Source organism: Dendropsophus ebraccatus, unplaced genomic scaffold, assembly GCF_027789765.1.
Source record: "Dendropsophus ebraccatus isolate aDenEbr1 unplaced genomic scaffold, aDenEbr1.pat pat_scaffold_529_ctg1, whole genome shotgun sequence".
NCBI classification, from domain to species: domain Eukaryota; kingdom Metazoa; phylum Chordata; class Amphibia; order Anura; family Hylidae; genus Dendropsophus; species Dendropsophus ebraccatus.
The window spans coordinates 93,066-108,882 of NW_027210130.1; positions in this window are offsets into that span (position 1 = coordinate 93,066).

The window sequence follows — 15,817 nt, forward strand, 5'->3', positions numbered from 1 at the left end:
ATGTTTCAATGATGTTGTTCGATTACTGGCCAATGTAATTGTGCTATTTAAAGCAAATGCACCATCAGGTACATTCGCTTTAAGTGTTCCACATAAATAGAACTAATATACCGAGCCGGTGCTCGGTATTAAACCAACACCCTCTGCAGGAACCGGGCCGCGGTTCAAAAAAAAAAGGACCGACTATTCATGTGCAGCACTTAAAGGGGTTGTCCGGCGATAAAAAATTATTCACAGAATAACACACATTACAAAGTTATACAACTTTGTAATGTATGTTATGTCTGTGAATGGCCCCCTTCCCCGTGTTTCCCCCCACCCACGCTAGACACGGAAGTGTGGTGCATTATACTCACCGCATCTCGTGTCGTCCACGGTCTCCGATCCTCAGCAGTGACGTCTTCTTCGGGAGGCCGGCGGATCTTCCCGAGTGCCAGCCGCCCTCTGCAGCGTCATCAGCCGCTCAGCCGAGATTGGCTGAGCACAGTTATGCTCAGCCAATCGCGGCTGAGCTTCGGATGACGCTGCAGAGGACGGCCGGCACTCGGGAAGATCCGCCGGCCTCCCGAAGAAGACGTCACTGCTGAGGATCGGAGACCGTGGTCGGCACGTGACAGGTAATGTATAGCGCACCACACTTCCGGGTACACGGGAAGGGGGCCATTCACTGACATAACATACATTACAAAGTTGTATAACTTTGTAATGTGTGTTATTCTGTGAATAATTTTTTATCGCCGGACAACCCCTTTAAAGCGAATGTACCTGATGGTACATTTGCTTTAAACATTAACAAATGTAGCTAGTTCAGTGTGAGACTTTGGAATTGTCTTTGAGCTAAAATACATCACGGAGGTTTACCCTCAATCGTTGTTGGTACGTTCTGAGTGGTCTGTTTTACAGTGCACACAAATTCCATAGTCTTGCATTGAACTAGCTTCATTTTATAGAGCTAAATTACATAAAAGCTGTGTATCCCAATAGTTTAGGGTACATTCTGAATGGTGTAGCTGAGGCTGCGTTCACACTGCATTTTTGCAGTCCATTTAACATATCCGTTTTGTGGTAAAAAACTGATGCAATTTTGTGCAATCTGTTCTTTTCGTTTTACATTTATTTCCATTAAAAAAAAAAAAAAGGATCAAAACAGGTTTTCTTTTCTTAGTTTTTTAGTGTACACAGAAACGTGGTTAACCGTTAAAAGTAGCAACTTAAAAATGGATATCTTACATGGACTGCAATAACCCAGTGTGAACCCAGCCTTAAAGTTAAAACAAGTTCCATAATCTTGCATTAAACTTTCTGCATTTAACAGAGTTTGCTATCTGCTATCAGGGTGAATAACAGTTCAATATTTCAATTGCATCTACAGTTTTCTATCTGTCATAGAGGTTAATAAAGGATAACTACATGCATTTTACCTACTGTAGTTCTAATGGTTTGTATGAGTATAATAAAATGAAGGTTCACAAAGGGGTACATAGAGGAAAAAATGGTAAAAAGAAAGTAGGGAAGGGGGATAATGAGATTACATTTGGACAAAGCAATTAATTGTAATTTAGTTCTGTTAATGAGTTTTCATAATATAACTAATCATTTAATTGATGTCCAGTTGTCCATGAGTGCAGTAATGCAATGAAACGTCACCATGTGTGAACATATCCTAAATTACCCCTGTGCATTTTAGATAATTACGAGAGAACTTTGAGTTTATGACCTCAAAACTTTGTGAAGTCCTTGCCTATCATTACTGCATACATTAAGTTGTCTCCAATTTGTTGTCTCTTTACATTATGGGAACAACCACGTAGCAATCCCCCCTCAATAGGACAACATGCAAACCGTTCACCCTCGCCAATGTCACAATAAAGGCAAACCAGAAGGGTTCTGGAAGTGGAAGACAAAGCCTGATCTTTCTGTCTAGCTTTTCTTTTTGATGTTCTGTCTGATCTGAGAGTAACTTGTTCCTGTATACCCTGTATCAACTCATTTGACTTGAATTCCTAGTGCATACCAATATAGGGGGCAGCCAGTGGACGCCATTACTATCGCCAGTACACAGGATGCTCTTGGGTTATTTATGTATATCACCATGCAGTACTTTTTAGTTATCTATTGAGCATTCTCCTGTTATATCCTATATTTGTATATGTACCGTTATGCTGCTATGTATTTCGCACTTTATATTTATTGGTATTTTCAGCAGTAGTCCACAGAGAGCAGCCTCCTTACTCTTGCTGTTTGTATCATTATTTCCAGTCATGGATCATTGTATATTCATTTTCAGTGTATGTTTTTAATCAATAAAACATATATGATGTTATTTTGTAAAAATTTTGAGGTTCAGCATTTTTTCTTTTTGGTGGCGTTTGAATTCGTTGTAACCTAACTACTGATGGGGCCATAGGTCACCTTCATTATTAATTCTCCAATACCCCACTCCTAATCCACCTCAATAATCCTATATACATTGAAGCATATATGACTTAGCAATGTTGACATATGAAATGTTACACTTCCTTAACTGTCCAGTAGCTTCAAAAAATGGCCAAGTGAGAACCAGGGGATACTTCTTTATTCTCAAATCTAATTTTTAACCAGTTTAGATTGTAGGCCTTTTTGCCTCTGCTGTTTGCCATTTCGATTGTGTGACCTGCAATGAATCCGCCTACCCTGATCCTCTGCTTATCTGACTACAATACCCCTCCCATCCCTGATACTGCATTCACTCCTCCTGCTGACAGTCCGGCTTGCTGTCTAGGCATATGTAGCCTGTTCCCCGGAGCCTTGCACCGACTCCTTCTGGTCCTTGGGGGCCAGTTGCTGCTCACACCGGGACCACACTTGTGGAGCGACCTGGTGTCCTCTAGCCGCAGAAGTCCAGCTTCCGCATCCTGGAGCAGGATAAAGGGTGAAGACCTAGAGGGCACTTAGACTCCGCTCCCTGGTGTGGCCCAAAGCCAAACCGGTTGAGTAGCACAGCGAGTCCACACTCGCTGTCCATTACACTATCACTATACACTATATTTTTTTGGTCCTGATAATTCTACAATATTTGCAGAAACTTTATTGTCAGGACAGAGCTATCTACACCCCCACTGGCACATGTGACACTAGACCTGTTCATGATCCTTTGTCTTAGGCAGCTCATTCTTCTCCTCTACAGAATCTACCCTGCTGCTCGATATGTCTATGGCTAGCCTTACAGAGTACCAAAGAGCTGTTGGTGAAGTTACCATTTTCAAAATGCTTGAGAGTCCCAGCTTTGTGATTAGGTATGGGCTAATGACCTCATTGTCTCCTCCTATGCTTGAAACTCATTCATTCCTCTGGTCAGCAAGATAGTCGTCCTTTGCTGTAAGGGCTTGTCCCTCACTTGCTTCATTCTGCAATTAGATGGATTTGACTATGAGCACTGACTATGAGAGTGTGTATTTAAATGCATATATAGTCCACACAATGTACTGTTAATTTTTGCTACTGGTGCTGCTTCCACTGCGATCCGAAAGTAGATTCAAGGCCCTGTGGGACAAACAGATTGCTGCTGTTTTTACTGTCCTCTAAAATTTGCTATCCTCTAACTTTAAAGGTCACTGAGACTCCCGCTCCTAGGATCTGTAATGATGTGCCATATATGCACTATTACCACATCCAACAAATATTCACTCCTCCATAAAAGCATTCTCTACTAATTTTCTGCACCATAGGTCTTCATAGTTTCTTCTTGTAATTACCTTGTAGATGCCATAGCTGATAAACAAAACAGCTTATGAATTAACATTATTTTAGAAAAAAAAAAGAAAATACAGGATGGAAACAACCGTCTGCAGCTTCGGCTCGACTGTCCCTTTCCTTTGAGTGGCCCCTCAATGTTATGGAAACGGGCGGAGGACATTGTCTCCATTAGAAAGGGCTCCCCTGTGATGCTGAGACAGTTTGGACTCTGCCACGACTTGAAGGCCTAGCGGGATGGTGATTTCCCTGAACCTAGACCCGGAGTGGACTCTGTGCCTTAGCACCCCATGGGCTAACTGTATTTTCCCGTAGGCTTTCCTGATACATGTGTTCTCAATGTGGTTAACTTATTGGCCAATGTAAATGTTCTATTGAAACATAACGAATGCAGAGCATGGGTTTTAGATACAAGTACAGGAAGACATCAATGATAGATATCAAGGAAAAATTCCTTAAAACCTTCAATACTGTTAGAAATTTCCAGAGTGGCCTGAATATTCCTCTTATCATTAGAGAAGGATCTGTTTGGATTGGTTACTAGGAGATCTCCCATATATCTGAGTTTGCTGTCTGCTATCGGGGTGAATAACAGATCAATATTTCAATTGCATCTACAGTTTTCTATCTGTCATAGAGGTTAATAAAGGATAACTACATGCATTTTACCTACTGTAGTTCTAATGGTTTGTATGAGTATAATAAAATGAAGGTTCACAAAGGGGTACATAGAGGAAAAAATGGTAAAAAGAAAGTAGGGAAGGGGGATAATGAGATTACATTTGGACAAAGCAATTAATTGTAATTTAGTTCTGTTAATGAGTTTTCATAATATAACTAATCATTTAATTGATGTCCAGTTGTCCATGAGTGCAGTAATGCAATGAAACGTCACCATGTGTGAACATATCCTAAATTACCCCTGTGCATTTTAGATAATTACGAGAGAACTTTGAGTTTATGACCTCAAAACTTTGTGAAGTCCTTGCCTATCATTACTGCATACATTAAGTTGTCTCCAATTTGTTGTCTCTTTACATTATGGGAACAACCACGTAGCAATCCCCCCTCAATAGGACAACATGCAAACCGTTCACCCTCGCCAATGTCACAATAAAGGCAAACCAGAAGGGTTCTGGAAGTGGAAGACAAAGCCTGATCTTTCTGTCTAGCTTTTCTTTTTGATGTTCTGTCTGATCTGAGAGTAACTTGTTCCTGTATACCCTGTATCAACTCATTTGACTTGAATTCCTAGTGCATACCAATATAGGGGGCAGCCAGTGGACGCCATTACTATCGCCAGTACACAGGATGCTCTTGGGTTATTTATGTATATCACCATGCAGTACTTTTTAGTTATCTATTGAGCATTCTCCTGTTATATCCTATATTTGTATATGTACCGTTATGCTGCTATGTATTTCGCACTTTATATTTATTGGTATTTTCAGCAGTAGTCCACAGAGAGCAGCCTCCTTACTCTTGCTGTTTGTATCATTATTTCCAGTCATGGATCATTGTATATTCATTTTCAGTGTATGTTTTTAATCAATAAAACATATATGATGTTATTTTGTAAAAATTTTGAGGTTCAGCATTTTTTCTTTTTGGTGGCGTTTGAATTCGTTGTAACCTAACTACTGATGGGGCCATAGGTCACCTTCATTATTAATTCTCAAATACCCCACTCCTAATCCACCTCAATAATCCTATATACATTGAAGCATATATGACTTAGCAATGTTGACATATGAAATGTTACACTTCCTTAACTGTCCAGTAGCTTCAAAAAATGGCCAAGTGAGAACCAGGGGATACTTCTTTATTCTCAAATCTAATTTTTAACCAGTTTAGATTGTAGGCCTTTTTGCCTCTGCTGTTTGCCATTTCGATTGTGTGACCTGCAATGAATCCGCCTACCCTGATCCTCTGCTTATCTGACTACAATACCCCTCCCATCCCTGATACTGCATTCACTCCTCCTGCTGACAGTCCGGCTTGCTGTCTAGGCATATGTAGCCTGTTCCCCGGAGCCTTGCACCGACTCCTTCTGGTCCTTGGGGGCCAGTTGCTGCTCACACCGGGACCACACTTGTGGAGCGACCTGGTGTCCTCTAGCCGCAGAAGTCCAGCTTCCGCATCCTGGAGCAGGATAAAGGGTGAAGACCTAGAGGGCACTTAGACTCCGCTCCCTGGTGTGGCCCAAAGCCAAACCGGTTGAGTAGCACAGCGAGTCCACACTCGCTGTCCATTACACTATCACTATACACTATATTTTTTTGGTCCTGATAATTCTACAATATTTGCAGAAACTTTATTGTCAGGACAGAGCTATCTACACCCCCACTGGCACATGTGACACTAGACCTGTTCATGATCCTTTGTCTTAGGCAGCTCATTCTTCTCCTCTACAGAATCTACCCTGCTGCTCGATATGTCTATGGCTAGCCTTACAGAGTACCAAAGAGCTGTTGGTGAAGTTACCATTTTCAAAATGCTTGAGAGTCCCAGCTTTGTGATTAGGTATGGGCTAATGACCTCATTGTCTCCTCCTATGCTTGAAACTCATTCATTCCTCTGGTCAGCAAGATAGTCGTCCTTTGCTGTAAGGGCTTGTCCCTCACTTGCTTCATTCTGCAATTAGATGGATTTGACTATGAGCACTGACTATGAGAGTGTGTATTTAAATGCATATATAGTCCACACAATGTACTGTTAATTTTTGCTACTGGTGCTGCTTCCACTGCGATCCGAAAGTAGATTCAAGGCCCTGTGGGACAAACAGATTGCTGCTGTTTTTACTGTCCTCTAAAATTTGCTATCCTCTAACTTTAAAGGTCACTGAGACTCCCGCTCCTAGGATCTGTAATGATGTGCCATATATGCACTATTACCACATCCAACAAATATTCACTCCTGCATAAAAGCATTCTCTACTAATTTTCTGCACCATAGGTCTTCATAGTTTCTTCTTGTAATTACCTTGTAGATGCCATAGCTGATACACAAAACAGCTTATGAATTAACATTATTTTAGAAAAAAAAAAGAAAATACAGGATGGAAACAACCGTCTGCAGCTTCGGCTCGACTGTCCCTTTCCTTTGAGTGGCCCCTCAATGTTATGGAAACGGGCGGAGGACATTGTCTCCATTAGAAAGGGCTCCCCTGTGATGCTGAAACAGTTTGGACTCTGCCACGACTTGAAGGCCTAGCGGGATGGTGATTTCCCTGAACCTAGACCCGGAGTGGACTCTGTGCCTTAGCACCCCATGGGCTAACTGTATTTTCCCGTAGGCTTTCCTGATACATGTGTTCTCAATGTGGTTAACTTATTGGCCAATGTAAATGTTCTATTGAAACATAACGAATGCAGAGCATGGGTTTTAGATACAAATACAGGAAGACATCAATGATAGATATCAAGGAAAAATTCCTTAAAACCTTCAATACTGTTAGAAATTTCCAGAGTGGCCTGAATATTCCTCTTATCATTAGAGAAGGATCTGTTTGGATTGGTTACTAGGAGATCTCCCATATATCTGAGTTTGCTGTCTGCTATCGGGGTGAATAACAGATCAATATTTCAATTGCATCTACAGTTTTCTATCTGTCATAGAGGTTAATAAAGGATAACTACATGCATTTTACCTACTGTAGTTCTAATGGTTTGTATGAGTATAATAAAATGAAGGTTCACAAAGGGGTACATAGAGGAAAAAATGGTAAAAAGAAAGTAGGGAAGGGGGATAATGAGATTACATTTGGACAAAGCAATTAATTGTAATTTAGTTCTGTTAATGAGTTTTCATAATATAACTAATCATTTAATTGATGTCCAGTTGTCCATGAGTGCAGTAATGCAATGAAACGTCACCATGTGTGAACATATCCTAAATTACCCCTGTGCATTTTAGATAATTACGAGAGAACTTTGAGTTTATGACCTCAAAACTTTGTGAAGTCCTTGCCTATCATTACTGCATACATTAAGTTGTCTCCAATTTGTTGTCTCTTTACATTATGGGAACAACCACGTAGCAATCCCCCCTCAATAGGACAACATGCAAACCGTTCACCCTCGCCAATGTCACAATAAAGGCAAACCAGAAGGGTTCTGGAAGTGGAAGACAAAGTCTGATCTTTCTGTCTAGCTTTTCTTTTTGATGTTCTGTCTGATCTGAGAGTAACTTGTTCCTGTATACCCTGTATCAACTCATTTGACTTGAATTCCTAGTGCATACCAATATAGGGGGCAGCCAGTGGACGCCATTACTATCGCCAGTACACAGGATGCTCTTGGGTTATTTATGTATATCACCATGCAGTACTTTTTAGTTATCTATTGAGCATTCTCCTGTTATATCCTATATTTGTATATGTACCGTTATGCTGCTATGTATTTCGCACTTTATATTTATTGGTATTTTCAGCAGTAGTCCACAGAGAGCAGCCTCCTTACTCTTGCTGTTTGTATCATTATTTCCAGTCATGGATCATTGTATATTCATTTTCAGTGTATGTTTTTAATCAATAAAACATATATGATGTTATTTTGTAAAAATTTTGAGGTTCAGCATTTTTTCTTTTTGGTGGCGTTTGAATTCGTTGTAACCTAACTACTGATGGGGCCATAGGTCACCTTCATTATTAATTCTCAAATACCCCACTCCTAATCCACCTCAATAATCCTATATACATTGAAGCATATATGACTTAGCAATGTTGACATATGAAATGTTACACTTCCTTAACTGTCCAGTAGCTTCAAAAAAATGGCCAAGTGAGAACCAGGGGATACTTCTTTATTCTCAAATCAAATTTTTAACCAGTTTAGATTGTAGGCCTTTTTGCCTCTGCTGTTTGCCATTTCGATTGTGTGACCTGCAATGAATCCGCCTACCCTGATCCTCTGCTTATCTGACTACAATACCCCTCCCATCCCTGATACTGCATTCACTCCTCCTGCTGACAGTCCGGCTTGCTGTCTAGGCATATGTAGCCTGTTCCCCGGAGCCTTGCACCGACTCCTTCTGGTCCTTGGGGGCCAGTTGATGCTCACACCGGGACCACACTTGTGGAGCGACCTGGTGTCCTCTAGCCGCAGAAGTCCAGCTTCCGCATCCTGGAGCAGGATAAAGGGTGAAGACCTAGAGGGCACTTAGACTCCGCTCCCTGGTGTGGCCCAAAGCCAAACCGGTTGAGTAGCACAGCGAGTCCACACTCGCTGTCCATTACACTATCACTATACACTATATTTTTTTGGTCCTGATAATTCTACAATATTTGCAGAAACTTTATTGTCAGGACAGAGCTATCTACACCCCCACTGGCACAGGTGACACTGGACCTGTTCATGATCCTTTGTCTTAGGCAGCTCATTCTTCTCCTCTACAGAATCTACCCTGCTGCTCGATATGTCTATGGCTAGCCTTACAGAGTACCAAATAGCTGTTGGTGAAGTTACCATTTTCAAAATGCTTGAGAGTCCCAGCTTTGTGATTAGGTATGGGCTAATGACCTCATTGTCTCCTCCTATGCTTGAAACTCATTCATTCCTCTGGTCAGCAAGATAGTCGTCCTTTGCTGTAAGGGCTTGTCCCTCACTTGCTTCATTCTGCAATTAGATGGATTTGACTATGAGCACTGACTATGAGAGTGTGTATTTAAATGCATATATAGTCCACACAATGTACTGTTAATTTTTGCTACTGGTGCTGCTTCCACTGCGATCCGAAAGTAGATTCAAGGCCCTGTGGGACAAACAGATTGCTGCTGTTTTTACTGTCCTCTAAAATTTGCTATCCTCTAACTTTAAAGGTCACTGAGACTCCCGCTCCTAGGATCTGTAATGATGTGCCATATATGCACTATTACCACATCCAACAAATATTCACTCCTGCATAAAAGCATTCTCTACTAATTTTCTGCACCATAGGTCTTCATAAGTTTCTTCTTGTAATCACCTTGTAGATGCCATAGCTGATACACAAAACAGCTTATGAATTAACATTATTTTAGAAAAAAAAAAGAAAATACAGGATGGAAACAAACCGTCTGCAGCTTCGGCTTCGACTGTCCCTTTCCTTTGAGTGGCCCCTCAATGTTATGGAAACGGGCGGAGGACATTGTCTCCATTACGAAAGGGCTCCCCTGTGATGCTGAGACAGTTTGGACTCTGCCACGACTTGAAGGCCTAGCGGGATGGTGATTTCCCTGAACCTAGACCCGGAGTGGACTCTGTGCCTTAGCACCCCATGGGCTAACTGTATTTTCCCGTAGGCTTTCCTGATACATGTGTTCTCAATGTGGTTAACTTATTGGCCAATGTAAATGTTCTATTGAAACATAACGAATGCAGAGCATGGGTTTTAGATACAAATACAGGAAGACATCAATGATAGATATCAAGGAAAAATTCCTTAAAACCTTCAATACTGTTAGAAATTTCCAGAGTGGCCTGAATATTCCTCTTATCATTAGAGAAGGATCTGTTTGGATTGGTTACTAGGAGATCTCCCATATATCTGAGTTTGCTGTCTGCTATCGGGGTGAATAACAGATCAATATTTCAATTGCATCTACAGTTTTCTATCTGTCATAGAGGTTAATAAAGGATAACTACATGCATTTTACCTACTGTAGTTCTAATGGTTTGTATGAGTATAATAAAATGAAGGTTCACAAAGGGGTACATAGAGGAAAAAATGGTAAAAAGAAAGTAGGGAAGGGGGATAATGAGATTACATTTGGACAAAGCAATTAATTGTAATTTAGTTTCTGTTAATGAGTTTTCATAATATAACTAATCATTTAATTGATGTCCAGTTGTCCATGAGTGCAGTAATGCAATGAAACGTCACCATGTGTGAACATATCCTAAATTACCCCTGTGCATTTTAGATAATTACGAGAGAACTTTGAGTTTATGACCTCAAAACTTTGTGAAGTCCTTGCCTATCATTACTGCATACATTAAGTTGTCTCCAATTTGTTGTCTCTTTACATTATGGGAACAACCACGTAGCAATCCCCCCTCAATAGGACAACATGCAAACCGTTCACCCTCGCCAATGTCACAATAAAGGCAAACCAGAAGGGTTCTGGAAGTGGAAGACAAAGTCTGATCTTTCTGTCTAGCTTTTCTTTTTGATGTTCTGTCTGATCTGAGAGTAACTTGTTCCTGTATACCCTGTATCAACTCATTTGACTTGAATTCCTAGTGCATACCAATATAGGGGGCAGCCAGTGGACGCCATTACTATCGCCAGTACACAGGATGCTCTTGGGTTATTTATGTATATCACCATGCAGTACTTTTTAGTTATCTATTGAGCATTCTCCTGTTATATCCTATATTTGTATATGTACCGTTATGCTGCTATGTATTTCGCACTTTATATTTATTGGTATTTTCAGCAGTAGTCCACAGAGAGCAGCCTCCTTACTCTTGCTGTTTGTATCATTATTTCCAGTCATGGATCATTGTATATTCATTTTCAGTGTATGTTTTTAATCAATAAAACATATATGATGTTATTTTGTAAAAATTTTGAGGTTCAGCATTTTTTCTTTTTGGTGGCGTTTGAATTCGTTGTAACCTAACTACTGATGGGGCCATAGGTCACCTTCATTATTAATTCTCAAATACCCCACTCCTAATCCACCTCAATAATCCTATATACATTGAAGCATATATGACTTAGCAATGTTGACATATGAAATGTTACACTTCCTTAACTGTCCAGTAGCTTCAAAAAATGGCCAAGTGAGAACCAGGGGATACTTCTTTATTCTCAAATCAAATTTTTAACCAGTTTAGATTGTAGGCCTTTTGCCTCTGCTGTTTGCCATTTCGATTGTGTGACCTGCAATGAATCCGCCTACCCTGATCCTCTGCTTATCTGACTACAATACCCCTCCCATCCCTGATACTGCATTCACTCCTCCTGCTGACAGTCCGGCTTGCTGTCTAGGCATATGTAGCCTGTTCCCCGGAGCCTTGCACCGACTCCTTCTGGTCCTTGGGGGCCAGTTGCTGCTCACACCGGGACCACACTTGTGGAGCGACCTGGTGTCCTCTAGCCGCAGAAGTCCAGCTTCCGCATCCTGGAGCGGGATAAAGGGTGAAGACCTAGAGGGCACTTAGACTCCGCTCCCTGGTGTGGCCCAAAGCCAAACCGGTTGAGTAGCACAGCGAGTCCACACTCGCTGTCCATTACACTATCACTATACACTATATTTTTTTGGTCCTGATAATTCTACAATATTTGCAGAAACTTTATTGTCAGGACAGAGCTATCTACACCCCCACTGGCACATGTGACACTAGACCTGTTCATGATCCTTTGTCTTAGGCAGCTCATTCTTCTCCTCTACAGAATCTACCCTGCTGCTCGATATGTCTATGGCTAGCCTTACAGAGTACCAAATAGCTGTTGGTGAAGTTACCATTTTCAAAATGCTTGAGAGTCCCAGCTTTGTGATTAGGTATGGGCTAATGACCTCATTGTCTCCTCCTATGCTTGAAACTCATTCATTCCTCTGGTCAGCAAGATAGTCGTCCTTTGCTGTAAGGGCTTGTCCCTCACTTGCTTCATTCTGCAATTAGATGGATTTGACTATGAGCACTGACTATGAGAGTGTGTATTTAAATGCATATATAGTCCACACAATGTACTGTTAATTTTTGCTACTGGTGCTGCTTCCACTGCGATCCGAAAGTAGATTCAAGGCCCTGTGGGACAAACAGATTGCTGCTGTTTTTACTGTCCTCTAAAATTTGCTATCCTCTAACTTTAAAGGTCACTGAGACTCCCGCTCCTAGGATCTGTAATGATGTGCCATATATGCACTATTACCACATCCAACAAATATTCACTCCTGCATAAAAGCATTCTCTACTAATTTCTGCACCATAGGTCTTCATAGTTTCTTCTTGTAATCACCTTGTAGATGCCATAGCTGATACACAAAAACAGCTTATGAATTAACATTATTTAGAAAAAAAAAAGAAAATACAGGATGGAAAACAACCGTCTGCAGCTTCGGCTCGACTGTCCCTTTCCTTTGAGTGGCCCCTCAATGTTATGGAAACGGGCGGAGGACATTGTCTCCATTACAAAGGGCTCCCCTGTGATGCTGAGACAGTTTGGACTCTGCCACGACTTGAAGGCCTAGCGGGATGGTGATTTCCCTGAACCTAGACCCGGAGTGGACTCTGTGCCTTAGCACCCCCATGGGCTAACTGTATTTTCACTGTAGGCTTTCCTGATACATGTGTTCTCAATGTGGTTAACTTATTGGCCAATGTAAATGTTCTATTGAAACATAACGAATGCAGAGCATGGGTTTTAGATACAAATACAGGAAGACATCAATGATAGATATCAAGGAAAAATTCCTTAAAACCTTCAATACTGTTAGAAATTTCCAGAGTGGCCTGAATATTCCTCTTATCATTAGAGAAGGATCTGTTTGGATTGGTTACTAGGAGATCTCCCATATATCTGAGTTTGCTGTCTGCTATCGGGGTGAAATAACAGATCAATATTTCAATTTGCATCTACAGTTTTCTATCTGTCATAGAGGTTAATAAAGGATAACTACATGCATTTTACCTACTGTAGTTCTAATGGTTTGTATGAGTATAATAAAATGAAGGTTCACAAAGGGGTACATAGAGGAAAAAATGGTAAAAAGAAAGTAGGGAAGGGGGATAATGAGATTACATTTGGACAAAGCAATTAATTGTAATTTAGTTCTGTTAATGAGTTTTCATAATATAACTAATCATTTAATTGATGTCCAGTTGTCCATGAGTGCAGTAATGCAATGAAACGTCACCATGTGTGAAATATCCTAAATTACCCCTGTGCATTTTAGATAATTACGAGAGAACTTTGAGTTTATGACCTCAAAACTTTGTGAAGTCCTTGCCTATCATTACTGCATACATTAAGTTGTCTCCAATTTGTTGTCTCTTTACATTATGGGAACAACCACGTAGCAATCCCCCCTCAATAGGACAACATGCAAACCGTTCACCCTCGCCAATGTCACAATAAAGGCAAACCAGAAGGGTTCTGGAAGTGGAAGACAAAGTCTGATCTTTCTGTCTAGCTTTTCTTTTTGATGTTCTGTCTGATCTGAGAGTAACTTGTTCCTGTATACCCTGTATCAACTCATTTGACTTGAATTCCTAGTGCATACCAATATAGGGGGCAGCCAGTGGACGCCATTACTATCGCCAGTACACAGGATGCTCTTGGGTTATTTATGTATATCACCATGCAGTACTTTTTAGTTATCTATTGAGCATTCTCCTGTTATATCCTATATTTGTATATGTACCGTTATGCTGCTATGTATTTCGCACTTTATATTTATTGGTATTTTCAGCAGTAGTCCACAGAGAGCAGCCTCCTTACTCTTGCTGTTTGTATCATTATTTCCAGTCATGGATCATTGTATATTCATTTTCAGTGTATGTTTTTAATCAATAAAACATATATGAGGTTATTTTGTAAAAATTTTGAGGTTCAGCATTTTTTCTTTTTGGTGGCGTTTGAATTCGTTGTAACCTAACTACTGATGGGGCCATAGGTCACCTTCATTATTAATTCTCAAATACCCCACTCCTAATCCACCTCAATAATCCTATATACATTGAAGCATATATGACTTAGCAATGTTGACATATGAAATGTTACACTTCCTTAACTGTCCAGTAGCTTCAAAAAAATGGCCAAGTGAGAACCAGGGGATACTTCTTTATTCTCAAATCAAATTTTTAACCAGTTTAGATTGTAGGCCTTTTTGCCTCTGCTGTTTGCCATTTCGATTGTGTGACCTGCAATGAATCCGCCTACCCTGATCCTCTGCTTATCTGACTACAATACCCCTCCCATCCCTGATACTGCATTCACTCCTCCTGCTTGACAGTCCGGCTTGCTGTCTAGGCATATGTAGCCTGTTCCCCGGAGCCTTGCACCGACTCCTTCTGGTCCTTGGGGGCCAGTTGCTGCTCACACCGGGACCACACTTGTGGAGCGACCTGGTGTCCTCTAGCCGCAGAAGTCCAGCTTCCGCATCCTGGAGCAGGATAAAGGGTGAAGACCTAGAGGGCACTTAGACTCCGCTCCCTGGTGTGGCCCAAAGCCAAACCGGTTGAGTAGCACAGCGAGTCCACACTCGCTGTCCATTACACTATCACTATACACTATATTTTTTTGGTCCTGATAATTCTACAATATTTGCAGAAACTTTATTGTCAGGACAGAGCTATCTACACCCCCACTGGCACATGTGACACTAGACCTGTTCATGGATCCTTTGTCTTAGGCAGCTCATTCTTCTCCTCTACAGAATCTACCCTGCTGCTCGATATGTCTATGGCTAGCCTTACAGAGTACCAAATAGCTGTTGGTGAAGTTACCATTTTCAAAATGCTTGAGAGTCCCAGCTTTGTGATTAGGTATGGGCTAATGACCTCATTGTCTCCTCCTATGCTTGAAACTCATTCATTTCCTCTGGTCAGCAAGATAAGTCGTCCGTTGCTGTAAGGGCTTGTCCCTCACTTGCTTCATTCTGCAATTAGATGGATTTGACTATGAGCACTGACTATGAGAGTGTGTATTTAAATGCATATATAGTCCACACAATGTACTGTTAATTTTTGCTACTGGTGCTGCTTCCACTGCGATCCGAAAGTAGATCAGGCCCTGTGGGACAAACAGATTGCTGCTGTTTTTACTGTCCTCTGAAATTTGCTAATCCTCTAACTTTAAAGGTCACTGAGACTCCCGCTCCTAGGATCTGTAATGATGTGCCATATATGCACTATTACCACATCCAACAAATATTCACTCCTGCATAAAAGCATTCTCTACTAATTTTCTGCACCATAGGTCTTCATAGTTTCTTCTTGTAATTACCTTGTAGATGCCATAGCTGATACCACAAACAGCTTATAATTAACATTATTTTAGGAAAAAAAAAAAAAGAAAATACAGGATGGAAACAACCGTCTGCAGCTTCGGCTCGACTGTCCCTTTCCTTTGAGTGGCCCCTCAATGTTATGGGAAA